Consider the following 16,310-nt stretch of genomic DNA (forward strand, 5'->3'; position numbering starts at 1 on the left):
CTCACTGCACCTCTAGTTCTTATATGCATTAATAAATAAAGTTTTAAAAAATATACACCTGTTTAGTTTTGGTGTACTGTCAAAGAAGACTATCTTTTTGAATAAGACTAGCTTATTGAAATCCTTCCCCTTTTTCTAACCACATGCTTTCTGAAGCTGGGGTTCCTTCATATACTTCAACCAAAATCACATTTGCGACACATTAAATCAGAAGCAGATATGAGAATTCAGCTGCCTTTATCAAGTCACACAACTAGGAGACTTACAAAAGTCTAAAACATGCCACTATCTCAACAGAAATTTTGTTTTGGAAGAGAAGTATAGATATCTTTTTCCCTGTTAAAATATAATGCATATATATATATTTTAAATTAATACAAATTAGAAATTCCTCAGTTTCAACCTCCAATACAAAGAATATCAATAGATAATACCCACTTGAACAAAACTCTGGGTCCTCAGTTATTTTTAAAAGTGTAAAGGGGTGGGCCTCCCCTGGTGGCGCAGGCGGTTGAGTGCAGTGCTTGCTGTGAAGCTGTCCGCAGCCTCTGCAGCGCGGGTTTGATCCCGGCCGGCTGGTGAGAGTCACACATGGTGCGGCAGACCTCTCCTGTCTCGCCTGCTGCTCCCCTCAGCAGTGTATTTCGTCAGTCTGCCTGTTCTGTTCCCTGCTCTGTCTCTGATGGGTCCTCTCACCCTCCCACGTATCTGGCCTGTACCACAGCTCTTGTATACATTGAATAAATAAATCTTTAAAAAAAAGTGTAAAGGGGTGCTGAGATCAAAAAGTTTCAGAACCACTCAATTAGAGTTTTATGTAAAAAAGACAACAAAATGGTATTTTAAAGATTCAACTTGCTAAAGACTAGATTGTGATGTTTTCACCACTAGAAGAAAACAAAATGATGTGAGGCCATGGGAGGGTTGGCTGAGAAAGGCGGTCATATTGCAGTATAGATGTGTCAAATCCCTAAGTTGTTCACCTTAAGCTTGCATAATGTTTGTCAATTTTATTTCTTCTTCTTCTTCTTTTTTTTTTTTTTTTTTGCCTTAGACCTTTGTTAATGTTAATGTACTTAAAGAATAAGCTTACATTCCTGACTGCATTACAATACATCAAGAAACTACTGATTTTAAGCACCCTCCCAGGCGGGTGGCATTCTCTCTGCCTGGTAGGATGTGCACCTTATCACCTTCTCCCATAAAACCTGGTTGCCTTTAATGAGAAGTTAAAATTGACCCCTCCAGAGCCCCTGCCTCTGCAAAGATAAAATCAGCTGGCTGGGCTCTGCCTAATGATGGCCTCTTGCTTCATTCTGTCTCATCCGTTTCCAGGCACACCTTTCTTTTTTTAAAAGCTATTATTTATTGAGAACTTTCTGTGTTAAGAACTTCACATTCACTTTCTCATTTAAGACTCACAATGCACCTACAAGCTAGATACTGCTATTATTCTCTTTACAGATAAGAAAATTCAGCTGGGGGTGGGGAGCAAAGTGTGGAGGGCCCCAGTGAATCATAGTGGAGGACTCTGGGTGCCTTGGTGGTGGGTGTGGACCTGTTCCCCTAAGTCACATATGGTGTTGTGTACCAATGTTACCGCAATAAAAAAAAAAAAAATTTAAAAGAAAACTCAAACTCAGAGCAGTTAGGAGGAACCTGAAAGAATGTTACTGAACTTCCTTCTCTTTTAATGTGTGCATTACAAACGTGACTCATCTAAAGTCTGGTGGTTTTTTTTTTTTAAGATTTATTTTTATTTATTTATGTATAAAAGAACTGGGTGCAGGTCAGAGGTATGGGGGGGTGAGAGGATTCACTAGAGACAGAGTGGGGAGAACAGACACATCTACTGAAATACACTGCTGAGGGGAGCAGCGGGGCGAGACAGGAGAGGTCTGCTGTTTGGGTTAGCAGTGGCTGGTGATAGCTTAATAGCCCTGATACTTAACCCCTGTACCACCAGGCATTAACACCTGAACCCTACCTGATACCACATTCAGGTCCTCACCCCTGAGGCCCTGCTTCAGCCCCAGGCTGCTAGAGGGTGAGTCTGCCCTAGACCTGAGCCTTCCACCAGAGCTTTGCCTGGATGTTTTTGCCTAGAATTCTTATGCTGAGCCTTCACACCCTATCACCAGGCCATGTGGAACATCCCTGAGCCCTTACCTGGACAATGTGCTTGAGCTCCTCACCTCAGCCTACATCCCTGTACCCGCCCATCGGCCCCTACACCAGAACCCCACACTGAACACCAGACCCTGAGACAGTTCCTAGACGTGAGCTCAGGCATGGCCGGGGGTGGGAACGGGTATGAGCTAAAAGGAGCAGGAGTGGGAGGAACCATAGGCCCTCAGCACTCCTAGCCCACCCGTCAAGAATGTTCCCAGACGGCACTGACCTCTCACCCCCACCCGCCTCAGCTCAGGGACCCACTGAGCCCCTCCCTCCACTTCAAGGAATAGCAGCCACCTCTGGAGCAAAAGGGGCATCACTGTGACAACCAGGCCAGGCATGCGGGGGTGGGGGGGGTGGGGGGCGGGGGGGAGGGTGTGTGGCGCTTTAAAGTCTTTCATTGCCCCAAAACATAGGCCTAATTCCCTCATCTTGGTTATTCTTGGGGGCCCTATTGGGGATCCAGAAAGGAAGGAACCAGCCACTCCCACCATGTCTCTCAACTCGGAAAAAGACATTTTTCTGGTCCTAAGTGAGATCCTTCCTGAGACAATCTAGGGGGAAACTTTAGTTCTCTATTCGGGGTCCTCTCCCTCTCCCTGCTCCCACCAACAATAGATGTTAGTGGCTGCCGCCCACCTCCTCTTGCAGACTGGAGCAGAGCTAGTGGGGAGGCTGGGAGGTCTGAACCCTGGGCTGCAGGTATCAGGATGAGAGGTGGTCATGGAGCACCTGCTGGGAGGAGCAGGGCTGGGGGCTGGGGGAACCCTGAACAGGGCTGTGTGACCTAGACAGAGGCCTTGTGTGGATGATTAGCTTCCCTGTTGGGTCTAAGCTCCTTACCCTTAGAATTCTAGCCTCTTCACCTCTGGGTCTAATCCAGAGGTGGGGGAAGCCCTGAAGGCACCAGACCAGGCTTGGGTCTTGGTGGGTTCCCTGTGACCCATTTAGCTTAACCAGCCATGACCCGGGAGGCCTGGGGCTGGTGTCTCCTGGCTTCTGTGGGCTTCTCTGCCCCTCCCTGCCTCTGAGTTGCATGTCTGGATTTCTGACTTCATGTCTTATCTCTGTGACGAGCTCTGCAGCCCTGACGGATGTTGGTGACAGAGGGCATGGACCCCGCTGGGTAATGAATGACACAGCTCTCAATGACAGGACTATGGGTGACTGCATATGTTGGGGACACAGTGTGGTAGGTGACTTGGGATTTTAGATAAAGCAGGGCCTGGGGGGCACTGAGCTGTGGGTGACTCAGGGCTTGAAGGACAGCAGGTTGATTCTGGCACATAGATGGGGTGATCTTGAACTGTGATAACACAGAATCTGGGGGACACAGTATGTTAGTAACTCATGAAGAATCTGGGGAGCAGTAGAGCGGCAGAAACTGTTGTCAACCCGGGTGATTTCCCCCCTGCTCCGGGGACATTTGGCTGTATCTGGGACATGCTTAGTTTTCACAAACAGGGGGAAGGGGTGCTTCTGGCATGTAGTGGGGTGAGGCCAGGGATGCTGCTCCACACCTGCAAAGCACGGGACACAGCCCAACATGGAAGGATCCGGCCCAAATGTCAAACGCCGACTCTCACGCAGGACCAGCCCGCGGAAGGGGTATGGGTTGAAATCCCAGCTCTCGCACCCCGTGAGCTCAAGCAAATATCCTCAGCTCCAACATGGAGAGGACTTCTACGGTTACTGTTGAGTGTTTAGAATATGCATGGCCCCTCCTAGGAGCTGCTTGTGAGCACAGCCCTGGAGAGAACAAGGGTAGGTCTGGATTCAGGGCCTGGAACATCCTCTGTCTCTCACTGCAGTTATGCTCCAGGTGGCAGGAAACCACTGGGCCCAAGGCAGTTCCTGCCTCAACTCATGCCGCTCAGTGTTATGGGAGTGAAGGAGCGGCTCCCACTGGTCTCACTAGGACCGTGTCCAAGTTTGCGCCATGACTGTGGTCAGAGAAAGCTGTTTTCTGCAGAAGGGGATGTTGCCCCCAAGGAGGAGGGGCAGCCCAGCAGGCCAGGGTGTAGAGGGTGAACTGAGGAGGCAGGACTGCCCCCCAGGGTGGGGCTGCTGTGAGCTAATCTCACTTCACCCGCTCAGAAACACTACTGAGCACTCTCTCTCTATGACAACTTTCTCTGGCTTTTTTTGACAGCACAATCTCTTGACTTCCCTCCTTCCCCTCTGGCAGCAATTTCCCAGCTTCCTTCCCAGACTGCTTCTCTTCTACAGTACCGAGTCCAGGCATGTCGAGGAACACGGCCTTCTTTTCCTCTGCGCCCCAAGTGGCTCATCATGATACCTCATTGCTGCCTGAAATTGCCGTGATGGGGAATTTTGACACGACAGCATATGGAAATGGCTACAACTCAGAGTTTATTTTTTTCCCTGGAAAGATAATAGTCACTAGCACACTGCTGCCCACACCCTAGTCATGAAAACAGTCCTATCTAGTCTTTCTCTTGCCCAGAAGCTATGTCATTCAGCTACTTCCTCAGCTGCAGCCCAGTGTACACGTAGCCCATGTAGTTCTAAGTTAAATAATTTTAATCCCACTTTAATTAACCAGAACCCATTTTCATCCAATCTATGTACTTTCCACAGTCACTTCCATCTCACATTCTCTAGACACATGCTCAACAACACGGAATCACTCTTGCTTCTTGGAATATGAGGAAATAAGAACAGACATCAGCCAGCTGGGGGATGTTCCACAAGGCTTGGTGAAGGATGACAGTAATAACCAACACTCACTGAGTGCTGACGAGGGGCAGGTCAGTTTCACTTTATATATCAACTCTTCTAATCTTCACAACAACCTGACGGAGTAGTTACTCTTACTTTCCTTTTTTAACAGCCTAGGAAACTGATGCATAGAGGTTAAGTAACTTTCCAAGTTCACATAAGAAAATAATACAATAGGGACCTCCCTGGTGGTGCATGGGGTTAGGTGTCAGCACTATGATGGTATCAGCAGCCTCTGAAGCATGAGTTAGTTCCCTAGCCGGCCAGGGAGCTACCCACATGGTGCAGCAGACCTCTCCTGTCTCGCCCGCTGCTCCCCTCAGCAGTGTATTTCAGTAGATGTGCCTGTTCTGCTCCCCATTCTGTCTCTGGTGAATCCTCTACTTCCCCCCAGAAACTTTGGCCTACACCCCAGTTTTTATATGCATAAATAAATAAAATAAACCTTTTTTTAAAAAAGAAAATAATATAATAACAAAATCTTATATTCTCAAGTCACATGTTTGGATAGGTGAGTTCTGATTTTAAAATGTACAATAAGAATTGATGTTTTATTAGCTAACAAGGCTCAATCATAGAAATGTTTTCATTACGAAAGTTTGCTCCCTTTTGTTTGCCTAAGACAAAGCAGTTGTACTAATAGCAGTAAGCCACCCATTCCTCTGAACCAGCTAATGAGAGATGTGATATAAAAACCTTGGGGACAGAAAACAAATAAGAGCTGCTTCTGAGGTGGAGGGTGGGGGGAAGAGGAGGTAGGAAGAGGGAGGGATTGGTGACCAGAAGAACCAGGTCTAGCTAGGACTCACCTGGTCATGAGATAAGGCTGCCAAGGCTGACAACTGTTTGGATGAAGACCCAAAGACCCAACTCAACACTTTGACTATTCCTGGAGCATTGGAGGATCCAGCATAGTCAAATCAACGTCACTAATAACACATCTGCCACCAGTCACATGCATCTTGAAGGAAAGAATGCCTGGATTGTGAGAGTATCCTGCTCTGGGGCCAGGGGCATGAGAAGAGGGGGATGGCTAGGAGTGCTACTTCCTTCCTTATTCATGTCACCTACTTCCTTCTCAGGTGCTTGGGAGAAGGAATAATCAGATTAAAAAGTGGGTGGGTAAAGTAGGCAGAGGATGATCCCCCTGGGAATTCAGTCGCTATTATGCAGCAAATTGATGTCAGACATGGGGTTATACTGTCCCCTAGTGGAAACTTTAAGAACATCAAATTTTAGATGTGCCGGATTGGGTAAACTAAATCTAACTCTATCAAAGGCAAGATGGTTTATCAGAGGGTTAGTTAGAAAAGCAGACCCAGGGGTTCCCTGGTGGTGCAAGGGTTAAGCACCGCACTATGAAGCAATCCGCAGCCTCTGCAGCATGAATTCGATCCCCAGCCTGCCAGGGAGCAACCCACATGGTGCAGCAGACCTTTCCTGTTGCGCCTGCTGCTCCCCTCAGCAGTGTATTTCGGTCAATCTGCCTGTTCTGTTCCCCACTCTGTCTCTGGTGAATCCTCTCACCCCCCCACACCTCTGGCCTGTACCCCAGCTCTTGTATGCATGAATAAATAAATCTTAAAAAAAGAAAAAGAAAAGCAGACCCATAAGAGAATGTGTGTGTGTGTGTGTGTGTGTGTGTGTGTGTGTGTGTGTGTGTTATTTTAACTTCACCTTGAAGAAGTTGGAGGAACTGGTTAGAGAGGCAAAATGTGGGAGTAGTCAATGGCAATGGTCCAAACACTTTTATTTTTTGGTGTAGAAGAACTGGGGTGTAGGTCAGAGGTGGGGAAAAGGAGAAGAGGATTCACCAGAGACAGAGTGGGGAGAGGAACAGGCAGATCTACTGAAATACATTGCTGAGGGGAGCAGGGAGACAGGAGATGTCAGCTCACTGGCAGGGATCAAATCCAACTCAGGCGGTAGCAGTGATAGTGCTGAGACTTAACTGCTAGGCCACCAGGGAGGTCCCCAAATTCTATTTTAAAATGTGGCAAAGTCAAAGGCTGTGGAGCTAAGAACATCCCCTCAATCTTTAAGTAGATGACATAGGTGGTTTTGATAAGAAGAGAAGGTAACTTTCTAAGCAGAAGTGAATGTGTGCTTCTGGTAGTTCTGGATCTCCAGTTGAGCTGAGAAATCCTGAATCCACTGATCCCCTGGAAACAGACACAGGACCAAGAGCTATCATATCTACAGTGAAAGATAGGGGCATTTTTGCTCAAAATGAGGAAATAGGATTTTGGAAAAGAGCAGGGTATTAGCAGATCAGCTAGAGATTTCTTTTCTTCATTTTTTTTTTCACACAAGAGTGAACAGCCATAGCTCTGTGATTCTCCCCAACTCCATCCCTGTCCCTTCCCTTCCTCTGCCTCTTAACCTCAGCTTCTCAGGATGTTTAGTGCTGCTTACTAGCTTTTGAAAGTGTGTTAGGTTGTTGATTTGTCTGTTATGTGAATGTCCAATGTTTGTTTTTATTATTCTGACTTAATTTGTTGTATATGATCTCTCAAATTCCCTTCATTTTGTTGAAGGGAATTCATCTTTTTTGGGGCTATATAATATTCTACAGTGTGGCCACACCCAATTTTTTGATTCATCCATCTTCCATGTGGAGATTTCTTCTTAATGATCAATTTTTGTCTCAAAATATGTTTCACTTTGTCTCTTTCTGAGAAGGGATCATATACTCTTTGTCTCTTGAGTCTGAAACTTTTTTTTTTGATATGATTAGATTTAGAGTTGGTTAAAAAATATCATTTGGGATTTAGAAAATTTTTTTTGCTTGAAAGACTTCTCAATTATATAGATGAATTGCTTTATTATAAGCCTAAATTTCTCTTGGTGAAATTGTCTTTATGTATTTGACTGGCCAAGGTATAATTTAATTTATGAATGCAGTGAAATTTATCTATAAATTACAGATGTTGAAATTTTAATTCTGAAAATGATGTTGTTTGTTAGTTTTGTGTATGCAAATAATACATGAATGCATTATTTAATAAACTTTTAATTGAAATTAGTCATGCAGAAAATTTGTAAATCATAAATAGATAGCTTTAATGCATCATTATGATTTGAACATATCTCTGTAAAAATAACTGTTTTAGTTTGCCCAGGCTGCTATAACCAAATAGACTGGGTTGCTCAACTTCAGGCATTTATTTCTCATAGTTCTGAAGGCTGAGAAGTTCAAGATCAAGGAGCTGGCCGATTCAGTTCTTGATGAGAGCCTGCTGCCAGGCTTCCAGAAGGTTGCGTTCTCTTTGTGCATTCATATGGGGGAGGGGTGTCAGATTTCACCTTTGTAGAAAGTTAGTTTTATTGAAGTAACTTCAGTTTATAACATTATATAGGTTTCAGGTGTACAACCTTATGTTTGCCACAAAAGTCTAGGTTCCATCTGTCACCTATAACTCCTTTTACCTGATTTACTTACTTTTTGGTCTCTTCTTATAGGGCACGAACCCATTATCAGGACAGATATTCTCATGACCTCACCTAAGACAAATCACATCCTTGCAGTCCTACCTCCTAATACCCTGGCATTGAATTTCAGCTGGGGGGTTGAGCTGGAGGGACACAATTGTTCCTCCATCCAATAACCATTTAGTAAAAATGCCTCCTAATCACTACCTCTCTGTCCTTCAAAGGTAACTGTCTCCTTGACTTCTAACTCCATAGAGTAGCTTTGTCTGTTTTTGAACTTTATATAGTTAGAATTATATAGTATATACTCTTTTGTGCTTGTGAGATCTAGTTTTCATTTGTGGTTGTACATAGTAGCAACTTATTTATTTTCATTGTTGTATAATATTCTTTTTTAAAAAAAGATTTATTTATTTGCTTATACAAGCACTGGGTACAGTCAGAAGCGTGGGAGGGTGAGAGAATTCACCAGAGCCAGAGCGGGGAACAGAACAGGCAGACCGACGAAGTACACTGCTGAGGGGAGCAGCGGGCGCTGCAGGAGAGGTCTGCGCGCCATGTGGGACCCTCTGCTGGGGATCGAACTGGCGCTGCAGAGGCTGCGGGCAGCTTCGCAGCCCAGCGCTCAACTGCTGTACCACCGGGGAGGCCCCATTGTTGTATAATATTCTATTGTATGACTATAGTATTTATGAAAGTTGTTTTTCAGTTTTTGTCTATTATAAATAATATATATTTTCGGGCACACACCTGAAGTAGGAGTGGAGTTGATGTCTCCTGGCATATGGATATGTTTAATTTTACAGGTATCATCGAACAGTTTTTTATTTTATATATATATATTTAAGATTTTATTTATTTCTGCATACAAGAACTGGGGTACAGGCCAGAGGTGCAGGGAGGTGGTGAGAGGATTCACCAGAGACAGAGTGAATCAGAATAGGCAGATCTACCGAAATACACTGCTGAGGGGAGCAGTGGGTGAGACAAGAGAGGTCTGCTGCACCCTGTGGGTAGCTCCCTGGTTGGGGATCAAACTTGTGCTATAGTGGCTGTAGATAGCTTCATAGGCTACATCTTAATCCCTTGCACCACCAGGGGGGCCTCCTGAACAGTTTTTTAAAGTGCTAGCAATGTACAGTCCCACCAGCAATGTTGAGTCAAGGCAAAATATCATAGAAGTAGGATACTTCTGTAAATCAGTTCCTCTTTCTCAGAGAGCATGTCACTGCCCATACTCATTTGCTACAAAAACTCCAAGTGTTCCTGCTTCCCACTCCTTGCCATTGTTTGTCTGTTTTCTATCACGATAATTTTTTTTTTTTTTTTTGTGGGACCCTCACCGGTGCCTGGGAAACGAACCGGCGCTGCAGGGGCTGTGGGCAGCCTCGCAGCCCAGCGCTCAACCGCTGTTCCACCAGGGGAGGCCCAAAAGATCAAAATTTTAATGGAACGTATTTTTAATTCTAACATAAGATAGCATTTAGAGAGATGATTTTTATTTCATTAGAGGCAAATCTGACAGGTAGTCAAACATCCCTTATTTTATACATCCAATCCTCAAATTTTAAAATGATAAGAAAATTTAAGATGATATTTTTCAGCTTTTAAAAAATCATATATCTCAATCTCAGGAATAAGGAAAAACCATGACTCTCTTTACATTGCTGGTGAGAGCATAAACTGGTGCAAACACATTGTAAAACTTCCACAGGATTTACTAAAGCCAAGATACATACACTCAATTCCCAGTGATCACCTGTTCCCCCCCACCCCCACTCTCCAGAGGTATAGCCCCTGGAAACAGGTGCTTCTGTCTGCCAGAGGGCACCGGCCAGGATGTTCACAACAACTTTAATTTGTGATAATCTGTGCTGGAAATGACCCAGTGGCCCATTAAGGGTAGGATGGATGAATCCATTGTGATGTGGTCATGAGATGGATTATTACGCAGTTGTCACAAAGCACCGATGCTACAGCACAGGTAAGGGGCACATGATTTTGACTGAAAGAAGTCAGGCACAAGAGTCCACACTGCAGGCTTAAGTTATAGAAAGTTAAATGGTAGCATAACTCACCGTACGGTGGTCCAGGCCAGATAGAGCTTACCTCGTGGTACTGTCTCGCAAGGGACACGAGGAAGGCTTCTGGAAGTTGGAGTTTCTCGGTTCTTCACCTGGCTGGTGATCACACTGGAGTATATGTATTGTAAATTATTTTATGTTTTACCATATCTGAGTTATACCCCAATAAAAGGGGGAAATCATGCATCTGCCTGTTACTAAGAGCCATGTCGCCGAGTCAGTGCTTCGCAGGTGCTGTCCTCTCTGCTTTCTGTGTGAGCTGCCTCTGCAGTGTAGCAAGGAAATGCTGGAACAGTGTAATCCCTCAAGAAAGGGGAGGTTCCAGGTTCCCTGCCCCACCTAAGGAAGGGTGGAGCTGAGCATTGACAGGAAACTTAAAGAGTTTGGGAGAGAAGAAGGTTGGGAAATGAAGAAAAGAGAAGACTTGGGGAAAGACTTGTGAAGAAGAAGCCACTCTTGCTTCTTGCCTTGGACTGGTTCGCAGGAACTTGGGGACATGGCAGGAGACACCTCCTCGTGGGGAGGCTGACAATGGCAGCTCTTATCCTGACTTGGACTTTGATTTTGCTCTTTTGCTTCCAGACTTGCCTGGCCCCTTCTGCCCTTTCCTACGGGTCCCCACCAGAAGGAGCCTTAGATTTGTGGCGGCCTTTCCGGCCTCAGTGACCTTGCTTTGGGCCAACCCTGTTTGGCTGGGCATTTACCCAAGCAGGGATGGGTAACTTTGGGTGCTTGATTTGGAAGCTATATTATTTCTCTTCTCTCTTGCACACTAATTCTATTAATGTGCTTTTCTATTGAAGGTCTTTTTTTTTTAATATTTATTTATGCTTCCAAGAACTGGGGTATAGGCTGCATGAATGGGGTAGGTGAGAAGATTCACCAGGGACAGAGTGGGGAGCAGAAGAGGTAGACTGACTGAAACACACTGCTGAGGGGAGCAGCGGGCGAGACAGGAGAGGTCTGCTGTGCCATGTGGGTCAGCTCCCTTGCCAGGGTTCAAATTCGTGCTGCAGAGGCTGCCAAAATCTTTAAGTGCTGAGGGAGCTCACTGCTGCAGGGAGAATGTACCCTAAAGAAACCTGAGGACTGTCTCAGTTAGGGAGACTTGGACTTGGTCTTAGGGATGCAAACTGTGCAGTGGACGCTGTAGGAAGCAGGGACACAGCAGAATTTTTGCCATTCTGAAAGGTCAGCCTCCAGGCGGGCACAGCATAAGGTGGAAAAAAACAGAAAGTGGACCAAAAGGGGCACATGGAGACTATCCAAAGCAAGTGTAAAGAAGTACTTCAGCTGAATGGAAAAATGAATGAGAAAAGTCAGCTGAAAAACAGGGCGTGATATGTGGAACTCAGCAGTGAGCAACAAAACAAAGACATTGCATTGCTTCAGTGTAATCCTTGATACTGTCGTTGTGAAATATCCCCAGGTCAATTCTCATAGAAAATATATGCTTATCATAAAAATTAATACTCAAAGTACTAAAAGTGTTTTTTAGTTGCCCCAAATGGCACTATGTCCCTCAGAACAATTATCTTTGATCATCATTCTTGACTCTTTCCATGCAAATATACAGAGAAGGCTAGAGAGAAAGAATTTTATGATGTGCAATGTGAAATAATTTCACAGGGTGCAGTGCCAAAGCTTAGGTGCAGACTTGGTATTTCACTCACATCTAATATTCAACTGCGATTTTGGCCCAAACCCTTAGAAGGCTGAAAGCCAGATGCCTATTCCAGCATCATTTCTGACATCTCTGGAGTTGTGTGTGGCCCAGGATCATATCTGTGTGGGTTTCCATCACATCTCATCAACTTAAAAATATCAGGAAATGAAACAAACTATGTTATTTGGATTTATTGCCAATATCTGAATATTCACTTTCAAGATGTAGCTTGGTAAAAATGTCCTGTCTTTAGGGGCCTCCCTAGTGGTGCAGGGGTTAAAGTCTCATGCTATCAAACTATGGACAGCCACTGCAGCCTGAGCGCCATCTGATCCAGGCCAGGGAGCTGACCCACATGGTGCAGCAGACCTCTCCTGTCTCCCCCGCTGCTCCCGTCAGCAGTGAATTTTAGTCGATATGCCTGTTCTGCTCCCCACTCTCTCTCTGGTGAATCCTCTCGCCCCACTCCCCCACACCTCTGGCTTACATGCCAGTTCTTGTATGCATAAATAAATACAATAAATCTTTTTTTAAAAAGTCCTTTCTTTATATGCTAAAACTTTGTCATTTGGAGTTCTGTAAATATATGTTTAATATTTTATGAGTAAACTGCAGTAATAATTAATGTAATTTTTGAAAACTGCAAATTGAGTCCATAAAATAATGATCAAACACTTTCTAATAATTAAGATGAACAGTTAATGCAATTTTAAGGAGAAGACATGTTAACTAGGTAACTTTTGGAAAACTTTGTACTGTTTTAAGGTCTTCATATTCTTTAACGTCATGAACTTTATTTTTTAAAAAAGATTTAATTATTGATGCATACAAGAACTGGGATGCAAGCCAGAGATGTGGGGGGTGAGAGGATTCACCAGAGTGGGGGGTGGTTAGCCATGTGGGTTGCTCCCTGTCTGGGTATGGAATTCAAGTTGCAGTTGATAGTGCTGAGACTTTAACTCATGTGCCACCAGGGAGGACCCAAGAACTTTATTTAGAGCTAAGTTATTTAGATATAAATAGTACAAATAAGTGATTAGATTTTTATCATAATTCCAGTTTTGGAGAATTGTTTGGTGTAAGTATGCTCATAACACTAATTAAAATAATCTTGAGGGCCTCCCCTGGTGGTGCAGGCTGTCCGCAGCCTCTGCAGTGTGGGTATGATCCCGGCCGGTGGGCGAGGGTCCCACAAGGCGCAGCAGACCTCTCCTGTCACGCCCGCTGCTCCCCTCAGCAGTGTATTCGTCAATCTGCCTGTTCTGTTCCCCACTCTGTCTCTGGTGAATCCTCTCACCCACACATGTGGGCTGTACCCTGGTTCTTGTATAAATAAATAAATAAATCTTTAAAAATAAAATAAAATAAAATAATTTTGAATTGATATATTATTTTTGCTTATTTAAAGATATCTCAGAAGAAATAAAAATACAAGCCAGGGAGAAGCATTTGCAGCATAGATAACCAAGGAAGGATGAATGTCTATTACATGTAAATAATTCCTTTAAAACAATAAAAAAAGAAGTAATTCAATAAAAAAGTTGACAAAAGGCATTCCAGGAAACATGTATGGTCAATTAATTGATGGAAAATGCTTAACTTATTTAGAATCAGGAAAATGTAAATCAAAAGAAGGCAATACCATTTTATATTCAACTGGAAAAAATTAAGTCCTATAATACTTTCTGAAGAGAACGTTGATCACTTAGACTTCTCATACATTAATGGTGAAGGTGCAAATTGAACAAATTTTTTTCAGAAAACAACTTGACATTATCTTATGCTATTGAATCATAACATCCCCAGAAATTTGACTCTTAGCTATACACCCAAGAAATTTTTGCCATGTACATCAGGAGACATGTGGCAAGCATGTTACCAGTAGCTTTATCTGTAAGAACAAAAAGAAAAGAAAAATGGGACACGTCAAATGGATTTGACCACAGAATGAATAGACTGTGGTTTATTTACCGTGGAGATCTATCCTGCAGCAAAAATGAATGCTATTACATGGCATGCCGTACATGGGAAATCTTAGGGACATCATTTTGAGAGGAACCTCAAAAGACTGCTCTTTTCAGGGCCTCCCCGGTGGCACAGCGGGTTAAGCGCCGCGCTGTGAAGCTGTCCATAGCCTCTGCAGCGCCGGCTCGATTCCCAGCCAGCCAGGGAGAATCCCACATGGCATGACAGACCTCTCCTGCGTTGCCCGCTGCTCCCCTCAGCAGTGTCCTCGGTCCATCTGCCTGTTCTGCTCCCCACTTTGTCTCTGGTGAATTCTCTCACAACTCCCATGCCTCTGCTGTATCCCAGTTCTTGTATAAATAAAAATAAATCTTTAAAAAAAAAAAAGACTGCTCTTTTCATGAAGATCAAAAACAAACAAAACAATATTTAATTAGACTTCTTCTACATGTAATAAAATGTTCAAACAGCAGTGACCTCTTGGGAAGGCCTGAGTGCTTTATAGGGGAGGAGTACATGGGGAGACCAACGATGCTGATAATACGGCAGACTCATGGGTGTGCACTGTATTGTTAAAAATTAAAAACAATTGGGCCTCCCCGGTGGCGCAGCGGTTGAGCGCTGGGTTGCGAAGCTGCCCGCGGCCTCTGCGGCGCCGGTTCGATCCCCGGCTGCTCCCGGGCCACCGGAGGAGGGTCCCACATGGCGCGCAGACCTCTCCTGCCGCCCGCTGCTCCCCTCAGCAGTGTACTTCGGTCCTTCTGCCTGCTCTGCTCCCCGCTCTGGCTCTGGTGAATTCTCTCACCCTCCCGCGCTTCTGACTGTACCCAGTGCATGTATAAACAAAAACAAACAAATATAATAATAAATAAATAAATAAAAACATGCCTCTATAAAAAAAAAAAAAACTAAAAAAAAAAAATTAAAAACAATAAATAGTCTTCACTAATAGGAGATTTTGCCCTTAGACACAACCAGGTTAGATCACCGATCCCACTGTTACAGGGAAACCCTGGAGGGATGGGGTGAGCTGGTTATGAGTCCTCATCTGCATGCTTAAGAACTTGGGAAAAGACCCAAAGGCAGACATGGAGAGGGAAATAGAAAAGACTTATTTACAAGGGGTGGGGGGGGTGTAGATAAAAAAGAGGAAGGAGGAGGAGAGAGAAGATTAATTGGCCAGCATGTGGCTGGACACTGAGTCTCTCTCCAGCAGCGCCATCTGCGCTGAGACCAGGGCACAAGTTGAAGTTACCAAAGCAAAAGAGTGAGCTTGCGTGTATTCAGTCTTTTAAGCTCAAAATGGCTGCTCAGTTCCAGCTCCTAGTCCCCAGCAGCCCCCCATAGGAAGTCAGGTCGATGACATGCTGGGGGTTGTAATCCTGGCACCTGAAATCTTGCTCGCTGGTGTGTTGATGGGGTGAGTTTGTTCAGGACTTGGAGTTTGCTCCTCTCTGTTCCTCTGACACCACTCCAGGGCCTTGAGGGTTAGTGGCTCTCCCCCCATGTTTGGTATGAATTATTACATTGGTCAAGGTTCTTGGTTGCAGACCACAGAATCTGCAATAAAGTGGAACAGGATGTATTACAAGGCATTAGGTACTGAGTAGAGGTAAATTTTGAGAGGTGATTTTGGAGCTGTGGAGATTCCTGTTTAAATGACTTATTGGAGGGGTATACACAGGAGGTGGGCGAGAGATGCAGAATAGGACAGGGTAGGAAGATAAGCAAGTGGAATTGATCTCATCTGGACACTGTCCCCAACTTGACTATACACTGAGCACCAGAGCGTGGATTGTGCCATGAAACAGATTCCCATTTTGGGCAAGTGGGATAGGCTGGCCCTTTGTGCTCTGGGCAAGTGTGTAATCTCCCAGGGGAGTGGATTCCCATGTGGCTGAGAGATACTGTTTAAAGAAGGAGTAACGAGCAGTGGCTGGGGTTGGGTACACTGATTAGGGCAGTGACCCCAAACCAAACTGACCTCACTGGGAAGGGTGGGGATGAGCAGATCAGTATGGGGTGACTGTTGAAGGCACACAGGCTGGAGGGAGCAGAAATAGGGTTGTTTGTGCACCCTGGAAATACAAGCCTGGGTTCCTTGAGACCCTGAGGGCTTTGCACAGTGACCTCTCTTCCCTTTGCGGACATGCAGAGGACAGGCCAAGCCCTCCCCTTAGCGTCTCACTCCAGTGGGTGCCAAGCACCTCATCTCCCCACTCCCAGTCAGCAGGGCCACCCTCCCT

At 44.9% G+C, this 16,310-nt stretch overlaps 1 protein-coding gene across 1 annotated transcript in view; it reads right to left on the minus strand.

The window, feature by feature from the left end:
* The window catches only part of SLC6A9 (solute carrier family 6 member 9), a 48,210-nt gene extending 37,733 nt beyond the window's left edge, over positions 1-10,477 (minus strand). The window contains exon 1 of the mRNA XM_054690983.1: positions 10,459-10,477. The gene's annotated coding sequence lies outside the window, so the exon portion shown is untranslated. The remainder of the gene's footprint in view (positions 1-10,458) is intronic.
* Positions 10,478-16,310: the final 5,833 nt, after the last annotated feature.

Source organism: Talpa occidentalis, unplaced genomic scaffold (assembly GCF_014898055.3).
Source record: "Talpa occidentalis isolate TD23 unplaced genomic scaffold, MPIMG_talOcc4v2.1 talOcc4.9, whole genome shotgun sequence".
NCBI classification, from domain to species: domain Eukaryota; kingdom Metazoa; phylum Chordata; class Mammalia; order Eulipotyphla; family Talpidae; genus Talpa; species Talpa occidentalis.